The 21,560-nt window shown below is 41.7% G+C and overlaps 1 protein-coding gene across 2 annotated transcripts in view; it reads right to left on the bottom strand.

The window, feature by feature from the left end:
* Nucleotides 1-14,343, bottom strand: part of sptan1 (spectrin alpha, non-erythrocytic 1) — a 112,981-nt gene extending 98,638 nt beyond the window's left edge. For both annotated transcript variants that reach the window (XM_083794258.1, XM_083794260.1), the window contains exon 1: nucleotides 14,285-14,343. The gene's annotated coding sequence lies outside the window, so the exon portion shown is untranslated. The remainder of the gene's footprint in view (nucleotides 1-14,284) is intronic.
* Between the last annotated feature and the right edge of the window lie 7,217 nt (nucleotides 14,344-21,560).

Here is a 21,560-nt window from a genome sequence, read left to right as displayed (position 1 = left end):
CACCAGCCAGTGGTTGTGATGTTAGCTTAGCTTGCAGCTGCTTGTCCGTTCCAACTTCACTTCATCTAAACGTATTTCTTATTTTGTTACCCTGGCTGCGCAGTTGTGCTGCAAAAACAGACGGATCTACAAGCTCTCAACGCGTAGCGAACAGAGCTGCAAAAACAGGCAGGACGCGGCGCCTTGAGAGCTTGTAGATCTGGCTTTTTTGCGAGCTGCAGTGAGCTGTTCTCACTTTACTTTAATAACACGAATACATCGTCAATCGCCGATTTTTAGACAGACGATTGGCGATTGAAAGAAATTGGCATATCGCCCAACCTTAATGTGTTACACTCTCAGAGTTACAGACCCATAAGGGTCCATTTGGTTCCATTTGTACACTCTCAGAGTTACAGACCCATAAGGGTCCATTTGGTTCCATGTGTTACACTCTCAGAGTTACAGACCCATAAGGGTCCATTTGGTTCCATGTGTTACACTCTCAGAGTCACAGACCCATAAGGGTCCATTTGGTTCCATCTGCACCCTCTCAGAGTTACAGACCCATAAGGGTCCATTTGGTTCCAAACTATCATTTAGCAGGGGACCCCCTGGGACTCCCTCAAGGACCCCTGGGGGTCCCCGGACCACACTTTGGGAACCACTGCTATAGTGCTATAGTGTATATTCATAGTTTCTGTCGTCACGGTAACGGTCGTGGCAGAAAGAAGATCAATAATATAATAATATATTTCAAGCAATATATAAAAAGGAGGTACCCTAAATATACCGGGCTCCAGCTACTAAATCCGACCCCCTCCTCAAAACTATAACACCTCCTCAAGGAGCCTTTTGACAGATCCCTGCTAACAGGACATTACAGTTTACAATTTACAATGTAGGCATTTATCAGACGCTCTTAATCCAGAGCGATTTACATTAAGCAAGAACAAAAAGCATGGGAATACATCACATAAAAACATTTATCATGAAACATGCGTAAGCTAAGAAAGTAACAGTGGAATATCTATATAATTAAACTATACATATAAACTATACATATATACTACTATGCTATACATATGTACTATGACGTGCTATGACTACATACAATGCAATTATAGTGCTTTCTAAATAACATGTGTCGTGGAAGTTTAGAGATAAACATTGTAAGAATACTCCAAGTGTTTTATGACGTCACTGCCCATGTTGGAATGCCTTGTGGCTATTGTTGGGGGTTGTCGTGTGGGAGAAGAGAAGAGCTATAAAAGCTGTCGTTGGTTGTCATTCTGGGAGCTAGACTGGGTTTCCAATACATGAGGAGGTTCATGTAAGTCTCGTCTCCTTACTCGAGTAAATCTCTATACTCTATAACTCCGAATTCTTGTGTTGTCTCATTATTCATTATTATGATTTGTCTTTTGAGCATATGTCCGCAGATTCCACTACAATTTGGAGGTGTCCCATCGAGATGTGCTGTGCTTGGCGGGTTGGCCCGGTGGGGTAAAGTTCTGTCTTTCGGCTGGGCCGACGTCGCGCAAGTGAGTATATGGGTCTGTTTGGATGTTCAGAAAATGAGGTATTGCTTTTATTCAGAGTTTTAAAGTATAGTGATGAAGTTGGTTGTGATCACAATTGTTTTTTTTGGATGGCCTATACTAAAGAGGGAAACTGTGAAGTTTTGCCTTTCATATGTGCATATGAGAGACGGAGGAATAGTGTTTGGTTGGTTGAATGGCTAGGAAAAAGTAGTCTATTCAATAAACCATTCATTAAGTTGCCTGCTGTCTAATAGGGGGACAAGAGATCCTGCCTAGGGGTATCCTGTTGTTTTAAGAAACAACGAAAGTTGGCTAGCCAGTGTGTGAATGTAGGCCTACGGTGTGTGAGTGTTTGAGTGTGTTTGCCTATCTGCCTGTGTGTGTGTGACTGTGAGTGAGGCAGGGTGTCAGGATGACAGGGAGAGAATATGTGGAAATGGGAGATTTTGATGATCTAAAATGGAGATATGGTAATACATTTTAGTCACATGATATGACATAATTCTCGAGTCGAGAAAATGGAAATGGTTCCATAATATGGATGAAAGTAAGGATGTGAAACGAAGGAGAGTGTGAGAGTGGTATGGTTTCATTTTTTCTTGGCATATTATATTTGGTGTGTTGAAATTATAAGATATTCTATTTTAGATATTGTTACTGTGTAATTTGTGGAGTTAAAAGTACATCTTGATGAAATAGTGAGCCTATGGTAGTTTAATCTATCAACTACATTTTATATGTGGGGTCAAAGTATTCTTGATGGAAATGGTAACTGCGGAAATACCTCAAATGTGCAGTGGAATGTCTGAATTAGGACTATTTATTTTTCTTCCTCCTTAACCTGGCATGATGGCAGTCTATATGGCTCCCTGCAAGGGGAGTTGTCATAAAATTTAGGATTGTTTTATGTAGAAAAACAAAATGTAATCTAAATTCCCAGGCAGGCCCTGCCCTGATTAATATTGTAAGTTAGTTTAAGAGAAAATACGTGACGTGTTGTATGAGTATGTTATGGGTATTCTTGTAAATCGCTCCGGTTTGAGAGCGTATGTGCTAGAGCCTCAGGGAGGTTTAAAATTAGAAGGTCCAAGCTAGGTAGATGAGATATATTTCTCATTGTAAATGATCACATTTAGGACATTTCATATCCTTTGTAAAATTAGGTATAGGTTAATGTGGGTTGTTAAGCCTACAAGTTTTATCTTAGTCAAAAACAATATAGCTGCATGGGTAATTTGATTCTGTGACAAAGCAGTTGCTTAAAATGTAAATTAGGGAGTGATTGAGTGCATTTGACAGCTGTGGAGTGCATGCAGGAAGTCAGTGACTGACTTGCTAGTGTGGAGCAGTTTGAGTAAAATAGAACACATAGCCTAAATTTAAGGAAATTGTTAGGACAGTGACTTTTAAGATGATACATTTGTGCATACCGATAGGAAAGAGTTAAAAAAATGGCAGTTCTACAAGCATGTTGTTAAAAAGTAAAGTAATGAAACGGTGAGAATTAGTGTTGATGCTAGCCTGGGGTCATGCTGTGAGATAATTACCCCTGTAATTGGTGTATTGTTTATTTGCTATTCCGAGGGCTCCTCTGCCCCTGTGTGACGGCTCATGTTACAGACAGGAGAGTAAGTACATTATGAAGCCATTGTAGAAATTAACCAAAGCTAGGTGGTCCCCTATTATGAATGTAAAGGATTACTTCCCAGGATAGTTACCTTGTAGCATTTCTATGGTTGTTTGTTTTTTTATTTTACACTTTCCTGTGTGGATGGTGTGAGAGAGACAGTATTGAATGTTGTCCTTGAAGTGAGTTGATTGAGAAAAGGAAAAGCAATAGTGACAGATAATAGTATGTTGTTAATGTCAAACTGGTTGAGGTTTAAGATAAAAGCATGTGGGCCGAATTATAAATACCTCTTGCCTTGGTAAAAATAGGAGGTTAACGAAGTGCGGATGGAAGGATAAGGTTAGGCTATAGTGCTGTATTGTTACAGCAACAGGGTGACAGATGACCAGTTGCATACTACTCAAAGCAGCTTTCAGCTGCTACAGCTGGTCAAACTTTCTTCATCTTTGGTGGCATATAGACAAGAACTGTCTTGGTTCCACATGCAGTCTCGTCCAAAAGTAACTATGGTTCAAATCGACATGCACCGGTATGTGCCCCCAGGTGTCGGCCTCGGCCATATCTCCCAGCTGGTGATTGTCCCAGTGACCCCAGAGGGGGGGTAGTAGTGGTTAGTTGAAATAGTCAACAGGGAGAAACAGCTGGTGGTCTATATAGGAAGAAAATCAGTGCTCACAGCGTCTCTCTCACTGTCAACCCCACTGTCACAGAGACGGAGCAGTTGGGTGTTGCCATGTCCGCTTATTATAAGCGTTTTTGGGCTTGTATTATAATAGCCTAGTCAGGCTTCTTTTGGGCTTGTTTCCATAGACATGGCTGCTTGTTTCTCTTCCAAAATCTGGCAACACTGCCAGTCGGGAGGGTCTTGTTGTTGTAGAAAGCATGTGCCCTCTCAGAGTCACAATCACTAGTTAGTGAATGCAGAGATGAATAAACCAGATATGCCGACATGAAAAACTACATTTAATGAGCATGTAATAGTATTATGAGATTATTTGAAGGACAGGAACCCAAAAGTTAAAATACGGGAGGGGACATAACAGCTACAACTACAAATTGCAAAATTTAGTATGCAAAGGATTGCAATATTATGGAAAGATAAATGTACAACTGTCAACAAAGCTTCATCCTGTTCCGTTGAGAAGAGGATACCACGATCAAATCCAACCTACTGGTTTTGTTTTTTTTCCAGTATGAGGAGGGTTGATACAGCATAAACGTACTGAACATTGAACATTGGTCACTAAATGGACATTGATGAACTGACATTGTGAGATGGAAAACACTGGCGGACTGGGAATCGCTGAAAAACTGGGAGTACGATTCGAACCAACCTGCTTGTGACAGCTGAGTGCAAAGGAAGCTATTTTTGTGACTGATTGTGTTTCTCTGCAGTGATGGAGGGATGAGGTGAAGCCGACAGGTGTACATTGGGATCAAAATGATAGTGAGTGAGTAGAGTTGCGTTTGTGTACTTGTAGCTGCTATGGAAAACAGTAGGTTGTGGTTGCTGTGAGTGACAGGACGTAAACTTGTCTTAACAGGGAACTAAGGTTCCAGCTGTCGGCACTTATCTGAGGTCATCTGACATGGTTAATAGTGGAGACAATAAAACCCCTCCTCCTGAATGTTAATGATTTTACAACATGGTCAAGCCACAATACTATAATCAGCTGCTTAGAGCTAGCCTTGCTGAGCCATGAGGCCAGAGGGGCGGGAGCCTAACTCCTTCTGTAGCGTGAGGCATCTGATGTACAAGTACACCCCCTGGACATGACGCTAGTGTGTCGCGGGAACTTGCCCAGTCCAATTATTGATGCTGAGTGTCAAGCAGGGAGTCCCAGTCTTTGGTATGTCCCGGCCGGGGATTGAACCCAACCTCCCAGTCTCAGGGCGAACACTCTAACCACAAGGCCACTGAACTGAATTGGTCAGAGTTTAGATATTACAATACTAATATAAATTAGTGCAGTTCAATAGTACAGTATTACATGAGAAATAGGTATGCGTGTGCACTCAAATAAGAAGTTGAACAGTTAGAATTCTACTGCAGTCATATAGGTCACGTCGAGGTAAAATAATCAGTCACTATCCATACAGTATCAGAGGGAAATTGGTTTGCAGACTCTATGGAAAAAAGGCAGCTGAGTCTAAGACAGGGGCGCTGCAGATGTTTCTTGATTCCGCTGGGAAAGCGGCGGTGTACCATTTTGCGGAAATGTTGGATCAAAATCCGTCACATAATCACAAAATGGGGTTGTATAGTGATCCGTCCCTGTTATGTCATCAACAATGGAACAGAATAAAATCAGTCAAACTCTACATAGTATTGGATCGGTTAGAGAAGTAATTAGGATAAGTACAGTATATTGAGGCATAGTTTTGTTAAATAACAAGTGATTTGAATAGTATTAGTGTAATGTGTGTCACAGAAGCGGAACTTCAATACAGTTCAGTCAGACAACTCAAGGAGGATGTAATATATATATTTATTGATGTAAGATAATCAATGCAATATATCTGTTATGGTTTGGCGATGTATTGGATCTGTTTTTTTAGGTACTCAGGTCAAGCGCATCAGTCCCGACCATAGGGACTCTGAAACCCCCGTACCTAAACAGTAGATCCAAAACGAAAGCAGAATTGAGTGCAGGTTGTGTGACAGCAGAACACTGATACAACAACAGTAAGCGAGCAAGAAGGAGGATGAATGCAAAACCTTCGGTTAAAAATAGCCGGTATGAGAGATTGGGTGAGCTGTGATTGGCTGAGTGAATCATGTGGATGAGAGCCCGATGCTGCAGTGGTCCAATCAACGGCCAGCGCGCTGACTGAGGTTCCCTGACTGAACTTGCTCTGTGCATGTCTATGACAGGCAAATGCTCATTAGTAAGAGCGATGCAATTTAAATAAGTAAAATAAATAAGGGAAAGACACTGACATCAGGACAAGAAAATAATAGTGATTATGACTACTGTTGTGTGAGTTAAATGTAAAACATACTGTACTAGGATAACCTGTTTACATGGTCAGAATATGATCAAGCCGGAATAAGCTAGGCTTATTAAAAATAGGCTAGGCTTATATTTATGAGTTATACATTGTTCGATTATTCAAAAAGTCCGATAAGGGGCTGTATACCACAGATTAGATAGAACTAAGTTAGGGAAGGGTTTTAGCAGTACATGGACCTCTGTTGATCTGACTACATATGGCCGGTGTGAACATTTTTAAAATAATGGTTGATGCTCTGTAAGCTGTTTTGTGTCATCATAGGGAAATATCCGGGAAAATAATAAAAACAGGGAATAATAGTGGATCACGGTCGTGATGCTCTAATAGGAAGGCAGTAAAATTGAGTCCGTGATGAGGCCTGTGAGTAAGATTCTGATGTGTGGGGGACGCCCCGGAAATAAAGACAAAGTATGGAAATACATGTGTGTTTCCTGTACAAATGTTATGTTTTGATTCAGTTTATGATTAGGTCCAAGAAGGAGGAGGCGAGCAGATGCGTGTTGTGTCATGAGATTGATTTATTGATCCCTCACATGTGTGTAGCATGGTTACTAATGGAATGACTAACCTAATTGTGCATGCGCGTCGAAAGTGTATATATCGCTGTAATTACAGGGAAAAGTATCATTGGATTGTGGAAATCGGATCTGTGAGTATTAAATGCAACATTTTGATGTTCTGAAGAGATTTCCTTGATACTGCTGTATGTTATATTGTAGTTATATTGTCATGGCTGGCTCTTGTTATGAAAAAATTAGGAGCGGAAAGGTGAACAATATGTGTGTATTAAATGATAGGCCTATACAAAGAAACTAAAGCAGTACATAGACATAACAAATGCTGTGTGTACTAAGGAGACGGGATAATGTATTTTAGGAGATGGTCAGAATGTCAGATGGTAGACAGCTGTATCAACAGTCTATAAAGTAACAGCTGACTGGTATATATATATGTGTCCATGTTAAAAGTATTATCATATTCCCGTCATATTACAAAGTGTTGAGTCCACCGTCAACACTCTAGGTAGACTAGATAGAGTAGGGCTTTTAAAAAAATTGGTTTGTAGTATGTTTTTTCCAGCTCCATATGATCCTATGAAGACGACAACATGAATGATGATGATGATGAAGGATGATGATGATGATGATGTGCGATCATGTCTGCTACTATGACACTGAGGGTCCTAAATGAGAGTGCTGTTAGCACTCTGAACTCTGAATCCGGCGATCATGTGCGGTCATGTGCCCCAGGAATGTCACCTGTGGGGTGACAATTTCTGGTCTTTCGGGAAGCCGGGACGTGTGCTGTTCTGTTGAAAATGGCCAATCTGCAAATTCGCAACATGTCTGGGCCCTGCACATTGTGAAAGAACTAAAAAGACTTGGCTTGCTCCTCAAAGTGGGCTGATGGACAATTCTGAATGGACACACTATGGTGCTGAGATGTTTCCTTGGGTCCAATGTCGGCAACGGTTATTGTATGTTTAATTTTGGCGTTGCCTTATTTGTTTGTTGTTATAAAACCATTGTGTCACTGTATATTGATTTATGTTTGTGCCTGAATACCTGTGTATTCTGATGTGTTTTGTTGTATATACTATGTTGTTGATTTTATGTTTTTATCATGTCGTAAGCCATGTGGTGGTCGTTTTCTCTTATGAGATAGGCCGGTGTAGGAATTTTCCCAGAACGTTACGAGATAATGTTGTATGAAAAGGGGTTTTTCGCCTGCCCGTACGATATGAGTGAGTGTTTATTTTGTGTTCCAGGTTTTTGCCTGCATCTGCAATGTACTGATAAAATGGTGTTTATGAGTTTTTAAATGTTTAAAAGTGGGGTAATGTCGTGGAAGTTTAGAGATAAACATTGTAAGAATACTCCAAGTGTTTTATGACGTCACTGCCCATGTGGTGAATGCCTTGTGGCTATTGTTGGGGGTTGTCGTGTGGGAGAAGAGAAGAGCTATAAAAGCTGTCGTTGGTTGTCATTCTGGGAGCTAGACTGGGTTTCCAATACATGAGGAGGTTCATGTAAGTCTCGTCTCCTTACTCGAGTAAATCTCTATACTCTATAACTCCGAATTCTTGTGTTGTCTCATTATTCATTATTATGATTTGTCTTTTGAGCATATGTCCGCAGATTCCAGTACACATGCTGTAAGTCTGTATCAAATGCTATCTAAGTCTACAGAAATGCTATCTAAGGGGGTGGGGTAAGTGCTATGGGCCATGATGGAGTCTGAACATAACAGTTTCACTGTACAGATATTCTTACTGTTAGACAGATGTTAGGTTCTTATATGATCCTAGATGACTGTGTCTAATATGTATGTGATGATGTAACAGCATGTTGTTGTTGTTCTCGCTTACTGTAGATCTCTCTGGATTGAGAGCGTCTGATAAATAATGCCTGCGTTGTAGATTATAGATTGTATAAAGTGGCGTTCTGTAAATCGTAAAGTGCTGTTCGGTACTGAACTACAGGAGAGCTTATTGATTGGTTTCAGGCTGCTGGTTAACCCATTAAGGCCTGACGTCGAAAAATAAATAAAAATATAAATAGTTTCTATATCAGTGGTTCTCAATATTTCATGTCAAGGACCCCAAAGATTATAATGTAATATGATAGATATAGATAGATTATAGATATGTAGATAGATTATAATGTAATATGATAGATATATAGATAGATTATAGATATATAGATAGATTATAATGTAATATGATAGATATATAGATATATAGATAGATTATAATGTAATTAATTAATATGCCGCCGACCCCCATCTGAAAATATGTTGTTCCAGGAGAACTCTCCAGAAGCAAAGATTTGAGTTAAAAACTGAAACTCTGAAAGAATATATATATTACATATTCAAAGATTTGAGGCACATTTTCACGATTCTTCAAAAAATAGCAGGCCTAGTGGCCTAGCGCTATGAGCTTTAAAATTTAAAAAAAAAGTCTTCTAAATCCTGACAATTTTCAGACATTTCTAAATCAGCGGTGCTCAATATTTCCCAGAATTATCTGTAATCGGCCGCCGACCCCCATCTGAAAATATGATTTTCCAGGGACCCCCCCAGAAGGGACCCCCCCAGAAGCAAAGGTTTGATCTAAATGAATATATATTCAAAGATTTGCACCTAATTTTCACGATTCTTCAAAAATAGCAGACCTACAATCTCGTAGCGCGCTGCGCGCCACTCTGCTATTTTCCAATAGCTGCCAGAATGGGTTAAGGAATATAACATGGCTTTAGTATAATTTCTGTATATCAGATAAATGTAGATTCGTATGTTAGACATTGAGGGAAATTAAGATTATCACGATTTTTATACTAAAACGCTGTTCATCAACTAAGCGGTAAAGTGATTGATAAGCTTATCATTCAATTAACTAATAATGCAATAATCGATCATTCACATCCTCCTAATTACAGCAAAAACAACGGGTTACTGTACATAAACGGGTTACTGTACATAATCGTTGGATGAATTAAAAAATACATATTTTTTTAAACATAAGAAATGTCACACATCGCCATGACTGTGTGCACAGTCAGCAGACACACACACACACACACACACACACCCTCGTAAAGAGCTTTCCACAGTGCAGTCAGCTGATAGCTGTATAAATAAATGATTATGATCACTGTAGTGTTTTCGTCGACTAAAACTAAGACGAAAAATGTTTGTCCACTAGCCTTTTTTCCACTGAGGAAAACTAAATGGAAACTAAACTACGATGACTAAAACTAAGACTAAAAATATACTGACGATCTTGTCAACAGATTGAAAATAGACCAAAATGTTAGGAAGGGACTTTAGTGGACAAGAGATCCAGTATTTAAGCAAAAAGCCACGAGAGGTGTCAGGTTACCGGGTATTTTACAATGGCTGGGGGGCGTAGGGTCTGGATCTGCTATTTTTCAATAGTTAAAAGTATAACATAATGCTTAAAACACCAAAAGGGGTTAAAAGTACTTTAGTAACTTTGCAGCAGTGAAAGTCAGGTGACAGTGGCTGCATGGGCTGGGTGTCTCTACAGCGAACACATGCTGACCTTTGACCTTTGGGCTGAAAGATCCAGGTCCAAACTCCAAATGACATAAATTCTGCAACAGGTCGTTAAGAGGAAGCAATCTGATTGGTTGAAACGGCCTTCTAGCCGTTGATCAAACCAGCACCGTTCACAACCTATAATCCAAACAAAGAATTCAGCCGCTCTGTTCTCCCAGAGCGCTAGCAAACTCGGTGGCTAGGCTAGCTAGTTTCTTTGGACATTTGTGGTCGTAGTGACCACATCTGTCATTAAAAATATGTATTTCTTTCAGCGATTTTCTTAGTTTTAAGGGTAACTGTTGTAGAATTGCAATATTACACTCGAGGGTGTGGTTTAACTTCACTTCAGTGATGCTTGCGGAACTCGACTTCGTCTCGTTCCTGAGCGCATCACTGTCGTGGCAATAATCACGTTAAACAACACCCTCTCTGTAATATTGCTTAAGTAACTCACACGCTTAAGTACAGACCTATAGTGCTTTTTTTAAGTGCTTCACATTCTCTCACACGCACGCACGCACACACGCACGGACACACGGCGGTGTGTGACACACACACACAGTCAGGGGTTCAGAGTTCAGAGTTCACTGGGGGAGTTCCACAGGGATCCAACCGGGAACCTCAAAACGTTTTGGAGGCGGGACTAATTTGGCTTTGGCTCTGAAGCACCGACGCAATTATTTGACATTTGTCATGAATCGCGTCCATGTTGAAAATAAATGCATACATTAAAAAAAAAAAAGAAGCAGAAATAGCAGATCTACAAGCTCACAACGCGTCAGAGTACTGTCTGTACATGTAGGCCTACTATGGGTTAAAGAGACCTACTTAATTTGCCAACAGTAACTAGCGGTATGTCACAGCACACTGCCAAGAGCCTCCCATTCTCACACCAGCGTGAGAATGGGTAATCACAACAGGCGTCCTCAATAACGTACACACATTGCTCAGCCAATCAAATCATCGCTATGGGGCGCTCAGCCAATCACATCATCGCTCATGGATACACACAGACACACACAAGGCTGGGCATAGGAGGGACTAGCGCCTCTCAAAAACAAACAAACAAAACAAATGTCTTCTAAATCCTGACAGTTTTTTTCAAAAACCCTCATGTTTCTATATCAGTGGTTCTCACAGGGTTAAACCTCATGTTTCTATATCAGTGGTTCTCACAGGGTTAAACCTCATGTTTCTATATCAGTGGTTCTCACAGGGTTAAACCCTCATGTTTCTATATCAGTGGTTCTCACAGGGTTAAACCTCATGTTTCTATATCAGTGGTTCTCACAGGGTTAAGCCCTCATGTTTCTATATCAGTGGTTCTCACAGGGTTAAACCCTCATGTTTCTATATCAGTGGTTCTCACAGGGTTAAACCTCATGTTTCTATATCAGTGGTTCTCACAGGGTTAAACCTCATGTTTCTATATCAGTGGTTCTCACAGGGTTAAAACCTCATGTTTCTATATCAGTGGTTCTCACAGGGTTAAACCTCATGTTTCTATATCAGTGGTTCTCACAGGGTTAAACCTCATGTTTCTATATCAGTGGTTCTCACAGGGTTAAACCTCATGTTTCTATATCAGTGGTTCTCACAGGGTTAAACCTCATGTTTCTATATCAGTGGTTCTCACAGGGTTAAACCTCATGTTTCTATATCAGTGGATCTCAAACAGTTTCACGTCAAGGACCCCCAGAATTATCTGTATTTGGCCACCGACCCCCATCTGAAAATGTGTTGTTCCAGGGACCCCCCCCACACACACACACACACACACACACACACACACACACACACACACACACACACACACACACACACACACACACACAGTCACACACAGTCACACACAGTCACACACACACCTCAGAAGCAAAGATACGAGTTAAAAACGTTCGCTCTGAAAGGATATATTCAGACATTTCGGCCACATTCTCACCATGTGTGTGGCACCGAGTGCCGTGCTATACGAGCTTGTAGATCTGCTATTTGTAATGTTTGTGTTTTTAGGGACAAGATGACGTACTGTACATGTTCCCTTCATTGCCAACAGCGTTTTTAAAAACAAACAGAAAATAGTTTAAAACCAGTGTCTGACATTTTATGATGAATTCCTGTTCTGTTCTTTAACTATATAGAAGTGTCTATTTGTACGTCTCTAAATGTTTTGATGAATTGAACATGGTGGACCCTCTTGTAAACAAGTGTAATGCTTAATTGGGTAACGTCCACTCACACTTAACAGTCTTTGTATTGAGTTTGTGCTTGAAATGTACTGTAATTCTGCAAACTGTTAATACATATTTCAATCAATCAATCAAAAAACATCTGCTCAGTCTGAACGATTATAAGGAGGGGGGGGGGGGGGTTTACATTAAATTAACCTCTAGTTCTAACACTTTTGTTCAACAATGTAACCGTTTTAAGTCATTCTCATCTTATCTATTATATAGTCCTTTTATTTCTTTAATACTTTCTGTTTTCCAATTGATACATTTGATCTTGATTTGCTGTATTTTAATGTATATATATTGTTGATTTTGTGTTTTTTGGATTTTGGGCTACATTGAAAACGAGGCCCGGCCCCTCAACTTAACCCGGTCTCCATTTGGACTTTCAAGCATCATGTTATGCTTTAGCTATTGAAAAATAGCAGATCTACAAGCTCGTAGTGCGCGTAGTGGCGCACTACGAGCTTGTAGGTCTGCTATTTTTGACAAATCGTGAAAATATATTCTTTCAGAGCGAACGTTTTTTTTAACTCAAATCTTTGCTTCTGGGGTGTGTGTGTGTGTGTGTGTGTGTGGGGGGGGGGGGGGGGGAGGGGGGGTCCCTGGAACAACATGTTTTCAGATGGGGGGGGTCCGCGGCCAAAAACAAATAATTCTGGGGGTCCTTGACGTGAAATAGTGAGAGAACCACTGACGTGGAAACATGAGGGTTTTCCAGAAAACTGGAAACTGGATTTAGAAGACACTTTAGTAGAATCTTTTCACAGGTCTAATTTTCTAAATGGGTTTTAAATAATAGATGAACGGCATATTATAAATAGGCCTAATTATGAACACACACAAAGCAAATAAAATGAAAGCAGATGAAATTAAATGAACATTTAAATGGTGACCATTGAGGAACGGAATGTAATTCCAGCTGGTCTGTCATTCTGGGGCGGGTCCCAGACAGACAGACAGACAGACAGACAGACAGACAGACAGACAGACAGACAGACAGACAGACAGACAGACAGACAGACAGACAGACAGACAGGCAGACAGACAGAGAGAGACACACAGAGAGAGAGAGAGACACAGACAGACAGACAGGCAGGCAGGCAGGCAGGCAGACAGACAGACAGACAGACAGACAGACAGACAGACAGACAGACAGACAGACAGACAGACAGACAGGCAGACAGGCATGAGAATAATGACAGCTGCATGAGCTCTAGATATTTACTTTAAATGAACTATTAATTATCTATTTATTCATACATTAATAATAATAATAATAATAATAATAATGTTGTTGTTGTTGGACGTGCATAAATAGAGCTCTATTAAATTAAATAAAAGCAATACATAAATAAAGCACTATTAAATAAATAATATCAACAGTATCTGTTTTTATGTATTTTTATACTCCAAATGAAAACATTAATAATAATAATGTTGTTGTTGGGACGTGGTAAAGATAAATAAAGCCCCCATAAACATCCATAATAAACAGCACAGTAATGTCACAGTTAGCATCGAGCTAACTACGCTAGCAGGGGGGAGAGAGAGAGAGAGAGAGGAAAAAACACACCGCAGATCTACAAGCTCAGCGCGCGTCGCGCCCGCCACGCCCGCTGAGCTTGTAGATCGTGTGAGTTTCCGTCTCGCGCGAGGCGTCTCTTATCATCAGAGATAATGTAATGGCTGCTCCGCTGCGGAACGGACCGAATAAAACAACACTTTACGACCACAAACACCCACTGTATCAACACGTATTATTAATAATAGTATTAATAATAATATTATACAAGCTGTTATTATGTAGACGAGCTTACCTTATTGTTGTTGTTATTGTAGTTGTTTTAGAGAGAGGAGAGGCGAGGCTGCTCTGCTGCTGCTGAAAGGAGAATGCAGATAGGGGGGGAACATGACGTCATCCCACTCTGGGCGGGGCGGGGCGGGGCTGGCTGCGGCGGCGCAGCAGTGCGTCACGTCCCACGTGACCCAGTCGTCCCCGACAGAGAGAGAGAGACTCCTCCTCCTCCCGAGCTCTGACGGACACGGCCGACAAGAGCCGAAGGAAGGAGGCTCCGTCTAATGAGCAAATTTAGGACTTCCTGTCTGAGAGCTAGCAGATTTAAGACATCCGGTTGCCTTCAGAATAAAATATGGTTATTTAAGTCGTTAATTAAATAATTATTACATTACATTATTAGTATTATTATTACATTACAGTTATTGTAAAGACACACATTATGTTTCTGTGTAAAAATAAGTAATTAAATAACACAAGATCGTCCACCGGAAGTCTTAAATTTGCTTATTAGATCTGCTCACTAGACGCTGCCAAGGAAGGAAATAGGGCACTGTCCTGTGAGCAAATCTAGTGAGCAAATTTAAGATGATCTCTTCAAAATAAGAGTATCCTAGTCTAGAGCAGCGGTTCCCAACGTGGGGTCCGCGGACCCCTAGGGGTACGCGACGCATAGCCAGGGGGTACCCAAGCCCCCTCAAAAAAAAAAAAAGAAAATTTTTTTTTTTTTTTTTTTTTTTTTTTTTTGAGGGGGCTTGTGAATCATGGTGTGTGTGTGTGATATGAAATGTCCAGTACCTCCCCAGTGCCTCCCCAAGTGCCACCCCAGTGTCTTCCCTGCAGTGTCTGCCCAGTGCCTCCCCAGTGTCTGCCCAGTGGCTCCCCAATGTCTCCCCAGTGGCTGCAGTTTCTCCCCAGTGCCTCCCCAGTGCCTTCCCAGTGCCTCCTGCAGTGTCCCCTCAGTGCTTCCCCAGTGCCTCCCCAGTGTCCCCCTGAGTGCCTCCCCAGTGTCCCCCCAGTGCCTCCCCAGTGTCCCCCTGAATGCCTCCCCAGTGCCTCCCCAGTGCCTCCCCAGTGCCTCCCCAGTGTCTCCCCAGTGTCCCCTCAGTGCCTCCCCAGTGTCCCCCTGAGTGCCTCCCCATGCTCCCCAGTGTCTCCCCAGTGCCTCCCCAGTGTCTCCCCAGTGTCTCCCCAGTGCCTTCCCAGTGCCTCCCCAGTGTCCCCCTGAGTGCCTTCCCAGTGCCTCACCGAGTGCCTCCCCAGTGCCTACCCAGTGTCCCCCTGAGTGCCTCCCCATGCTCCCCAGTGTCTCCCCAGTGTCTCCCCAGTGCCTCCCCAGTGCCTTCCCAGTGCCTCCCCATGCTCCCCAGTGTCTCCCCAGTGCCTTGCAGTGCCTCCCCAGTGTCCCCTCAGTGCCTCCCCAGTGTCCCCTCAGTGCCTCCCCAGTGTCCCCTCAGTGCCTCCCCAGTGTCCCCTCAGTGCCTCCCCAGTGTCCCCTGAGTGCCTCCTCAGTGTCCCCCCCGAGTGCCTCCCCAGTGCCTCCCTGAGTGCCTCCCGAGTGTCTCCCCAGTGTCTCCCCAGTGCCTCCCCAGTGCCTGCCCAGTGTCCCCCCAGTGTCTCCAATAGCAATACAAGAGCAATAATACAAATCAATCTTAATTTATTAATCTTATTCATTAATTATTGAATCAAATTAATTAATTAATCAAAATGTTCGACGCAAGAAGGCCCCCCTGCGGCCTGCGCCCAGCACCATGCCAAAGCTTTTTCCTGCAGGAAACACTGCTTGTGGTTGTAAATATATTGTTATCTGTGTTGCGAGGATGAGGGGGTACCTGGAAAAATATCTACCGCAAAAGGGGTACCTGGTCCAAAAAAGGTTGGGAACCCCTGGTCTAGAGTATTGAAAAAAAGTTTAATTTGCACATTAAAACTACATGTAACTGCCAGTGTCAGTTGGTTCTTTTAACTTAAGTCAGGTCTTTACTTTTGAAGTTTGTTATTTTTCTTTGTTTATTTGTGTTGTCTTATTTTGACACTTCCTGTAGACTTAGGATACCTTTATTGTGAAACTTCCTGTTAGAGTGCATATATAGCTGAAGCATGTTGGCTTCACTCACCTCAGAGACACTCAGCCAGAGTGACACAGTGAGACACAGCATGTTGAGGCAGCAGAGCCACTTGGTATGAGACTTGTTTGTTTGCAACTTCATGTTTAACCCAGTTGATTAATAATAATGTAAAGCCGTTTATATTGTTTACAGTGCCTGCTTTTGCTGTGTCCGATGTGCCAAGTATCGTTATCCCAAGATTGTTGGTATGAAGTTCAAGGTGGCATTCGATTCAACCCCTAGCCCCTCGATTAGCGGAGCGAGGTATATGATTTGTTTATGTTTTGTGTTAATTTACTTTAGGTCTAATTATTTGTATTGTGGGTTGATAGTTTGTTTGGTATATCTCTGTTATGGACTTATGGTACATTCTTGGTAATTTATTGGTCTACTCTTGAAATGATTGAGTTGTCGTATCACTGCATTAATTACGTAACTTAACCATTTTATTTATTGTACTATTGAAAGTGATATGTAATGCACAGATTTTATTGTTGTTGAAGACTATGAGAAAATGTCATGATTGTAATAGTATTTATATTCTATTTTTGTAGTTTTCACGGTGTACCAGGGAACATCTTCTGTGCTGAAGACAAATAAACTACACCCGTTGAGACCATCCACTTCTCATTATTTCATAATTCGAGGGCGCTTACACTACAAATTAAGCATTTAAATTATGCTATAAGACACACATTATGTTTCTGTGTAAAAATAAGTAATTAAATGTAATTATAATAATAATAATAAAGTTATCTAAATGGATAAATGCTATTCACTGGAGTGCATGGACTTTATAAAGTGGACACTGGACAAAAGATGCCTCCGCGAGGCAACTATTAGGACATACCCACGCGTTCAGGGAGATGTCCTCTACCACACCCCACTCTCCGCTAAGCGGGAGAGGTGTAAAATTCACAGCAGCAGACTGGTCAACGGTCAAAAAAGTGCCATTTCCAGGAAATATAGTGGCCCTCTCCATAGCATTACATTTATAAAAGAATAAAAGAATACAGACAAGGCTTTAAAAGTTAGAAAAAAATACCTTTTAATTAAACATTCAATCAATCAATTCAATGGAAAGAAAAAGACATACAGTTTGCTTACAGTGTTTCTCATTCACTGTTTCACAGAAGAAGAAAAAATCACTCTGCAAAATAATGATCATCACAATCAGAAATAAAACACTAATTTAAAAGTTTCCAAATCCCTACAATATTTGTTTTTAAACATCATAAATTGTCTTAATGTGGACTGAGAAGCTACTTTAATAGTTTAGTAGTCACAGATTTGATCACTTTGTGATGAATCAGTGCCGGGACCAATGTATTGGGGAACCCTGAGTATATTAATTAAACCACCAAAATGGTACCAAAAAATGAATCACCATTACAATTCAGAGTTTAGAGTTTAGACCACTGCTTGTGTCTCTCTTAGACGTTTGATACAGAATGTCCAGAGATTGATGTTTTTATATCATTTTGTTCCTTAACCCATTCTGACCTGAGATCAGATTCATACGAGGTTTCCGCCGGACACACACTGGTCTGATGAACCCATTCTGACCTGAGATCAGATTCTAAAAATGTCAGTCGCTCTTCGATTAAAAAAAAATAGCAGACCTACAAGCTCGTATCGCGCCACTCGGTGGCGCGATATGAGCTTGTAGATCTGCTATTTTTAAATAGCTAAAGCATGACATGATGCTGACACCAAAATGGGTGCCCGGTCAGAATGGGTTAAAGGAGAATTCCATACTAAAAGGCTTTCTTACCTTTCTTTGTAGTTGTTACGTCCCCACCAAAGAGGTCCAGGTGTTATTTTGTGCAAAAGCTCCTTATTGGCTATTTCCCCTACCATGAGCCCTACATGAATTGCATTGAATTGAATGGGAATTGAATGGGGCTATGGGGGTGTTGTGCTAATTCACTTATTTCCATCGCTCAAAATTATAATTTATTTGTATATATCCTCTCTTCATAATGTAAATAATATCCCAAGCGGCACACTTTACTACTTCTTTCGATGGAAATAAGCGAACTAGCATAACACCCCATAGCCCCATTCAATTCCCATTCAATGCAATGCAATTCATTGAGGGCTTATGGTAGGGAAAATAGCCAATAAGGAGTTTTTGCACAAAAAAACACCTGGACCTCTTTGGTGGGGACGTCACGTCTCACTCTTACGCAACATGGAGGATTGCCTAACAGGCGCTCCCAGGCTGTGGAGCGACGCCATCCGTTCTCATATCAATAAACTTCGTCTTTTGGACAATACTTCGTCCTGGGCGTCGGGCGTTACTAATAGAAAAGACGAAGATACTTCGTCCTGGGCGTTCTAGGTTAATAACTGGCCATTCATTATCAATGGCATTAAATGTTAGGACAATGTTGTGTTTTACACAAACCCTCAAAGCTGGACATCAATGAACAGGCTTTCCAAACGTATAAAGATTAATGTCAGAAACATCCAGCGGTATAAAAGGTAAATGTCTAAAACAGTTAGAGAAATAATCTACCGAAGACAAAATGTCCAAACCTTTTGTGCCATATTTATATAGGTTAAAATTACAAAATATAATCGAGATGAAGAAACTAAATTGTGGTCTTTAATCAGTCATGTTGATATTGTCAGATATTGATTTATTGATTGATTGATACTGATTTAGTATCTATCACTTAGTCATTGTCATCCTGGATTAGAAGGAATGATCATTCAAGTGTCTGTGTGTTAAATCATGTGTCAACTCAAATGGGTTCATGGGGAAAATGTGCATTCATTACTATACAACTAACCACTTCTTCCCTTTCTATGATTCCTCATTATCTTCAGATGTGCAACTAAAGGGTTTCCCCTCTGTATGATTCCTCATTATCTTCAGATGTGTATTTTTGTCCCAAACATTTGCCCCTAACTGCAACTAAAGGTTTCCCCTCTGTATGAGTCCTCATGAGTCTATGGGCTTTCCCCTTTCATGAGTCCTCATGTGGGCTTTTAGATCGCCACTCTGAGCAAAGCATTTACCACAAACTGTACAACTGAAGGGTTTTTCCCCAGTATGAGTCATCATGTGTTTCTTTAGATAACCACTCACAGCAAAGCTTTTACCACACACATGGCAAGTAAAGGGCTTTTCCCCTGTATGGGTCCTCATGTGTGCTTTTAGATCACCACTATGAGCACAACCTTTACCACACACATTACAAGTAAAGGGTTTTTCCCCTGTATGAGTCATCGTGTGAATCCTTAGAGTACCACTACGAGCGAAAACTTTACCACAAACTGTACAACTGAAGGGCTTTTCCCCAGTATGAGTCCTCATGTGTGTTTTCAGGTCACCACTATAAGCACAACCTTTACCACAAACTTTGCAAGTAAAGGGTTTTTCCCCTGTGTGAGTCCGTGTGTGCCTTGTCAGATTTGTCTTCCCATTAAAACATTTTCCACACTCTGTACAACTAAAGTGTTTCTTCCCTGTGTGAGTCCTCATGGAGTGAGTTTGTTTTGGTGATATCCGGCCCTGGGACGGCTTGTTGCTCAAAGACAGGCTTTGTCCTTCCACACGTTGTGTCTTGTGTGATTTCAGTGTGTTTAAAGTTGACCGACCTTCACTGGTCTCCTCCCAGTCATCACTGTCTTCAGTGTCAGATTCAGAACAGTGTGAAGAGAGGAGCAGCTCATCACTAGCTGGTTGTGATCGTACCCAGTACTCTATGTAAGCTTGTGTTTTCATGTGTTCAGTTGAGGTGCCGGCTACAGACTCCGTCTCTCTGTTTACATCATCATCATCTTCACGTTTCACTGCTAGTAATGTCAATGTTGACCCACCAGTCTCCTCTGGTCTTTGAAGTGTCTCCTGCTGTCCCTCTTTAATCTGTGGAGGTTGTGGTTCCTCCTGGACCAGACTGGAGCTCCTCGCTGGTTGTTCAGTGAAAACCTCCTCTTTACACACAGGGAGTTGCAAGACGTCTAGAAAAGAGACAAGAAAACAATTTAATGTTTGAACTTTACATTTAACTTAGTTAGTTAGCGGGGCGGGGATCGTGAGACATTGCCAAAGCATTTTCGGGGGTCCCCGGCCAAAAACGTTGAGAACCCCTGGGCTATGGGATTCTTTCTTCACTGGGTGGGCCCTGGAGGACGAACCCCTGGGCTATGGGACTCTTTCTTCACTGGGCGGGCCCTGGAGGACGAACCCCTGGGCTATGGGACTCTTTCTTCACTGGGCGGGCCCTGGAGGACGAACCCCTGGGCTATGGGACTCTTTCTTCACTGGGCGGGCCCTGGAGGACGAACCCCTGGGCTATGGGACTCTTTCTTCACTGGGCGGGCCCTGGAGGACGAACCCCTGGGCTATGGGACTCTTTCTTCACTGGGCGATCCTTGGAGGAATAGTTGACGGACGGTCCGTCCTTTTAATACTTTTACTGCTGAAGCCGCGATATTGCATTTTTGAGGGTCGCTAACCCCTCCTATATACAGCTTTGAGGGTGCTAGCCCCTCCTATATACAGTTTTGAGGGGAGCTAGCCCCTCCTATATACAGCTTTGAGGGTGCTAACCCCTCCTATATACATCTTTGAGGGGGCTAGCGCCTCCTATATACAGCTTTGAGGGCGCTAGCTTCTCCTATATACAGCTTTGAGGGGTGCTAGCCCCTCCTATATAGAGCGTCGCAGTCCCTCCCCCTTTCAGAACAATGAGTGGCCCAGGAAATGAATCCCAATGCATTTTTCCCATAGGCATTTCTTAAATTATTTATTTAAAGACCTTTTAAGCGTCGTACGAAGCCAACTCTTGTCGTGACAAATCATGACAACACACACAATATTTTGGACCAAACAAATAATTACAAAGAAGAAAAGGTCTTTAAATTAAAAAAATAAGAAATGCCTATGGGAAAAATGCATTGGGATTCATTTCCTGGGCCACTCGTTGTTCTGAAAGGGGGAGGGACTGCGACGCTCTATAAAGTTTTGAGGGGCGCTAGGGCAGTTGTTTTATAGACGGGTAAAAGGGCAGTTGTTTTACAGACGGGTAAAAGGGGCAGTTGTTTTACAGACGGGTAAAAGGGGCAGTTGTTTTACAGACGGGTAAAAGGGGCAGTTGTTTTGCAGGCGGGTAAAAGGGGCAGTTGTTTTACAGACGGGTAAAATGGGCAGTTGTTTTACAGACGGGTAAAAGG

The sequence above is a fragment of the Protomyctophum parallelum genome, assembly GCF_964188405.1.
Source record: "Protomyctophum parallelum genome assembly, chromosome: 21".
Lineage (NCBI taxonomy): Eukaryota > Metazoa > Chordata > Actinopteri > Myctophiformes > Myctophidae > Protomyctophum > Protomyctophum parallelum.
This window is presented reverse-complemented; position numbering and strand designations above follow the sequence as displayed.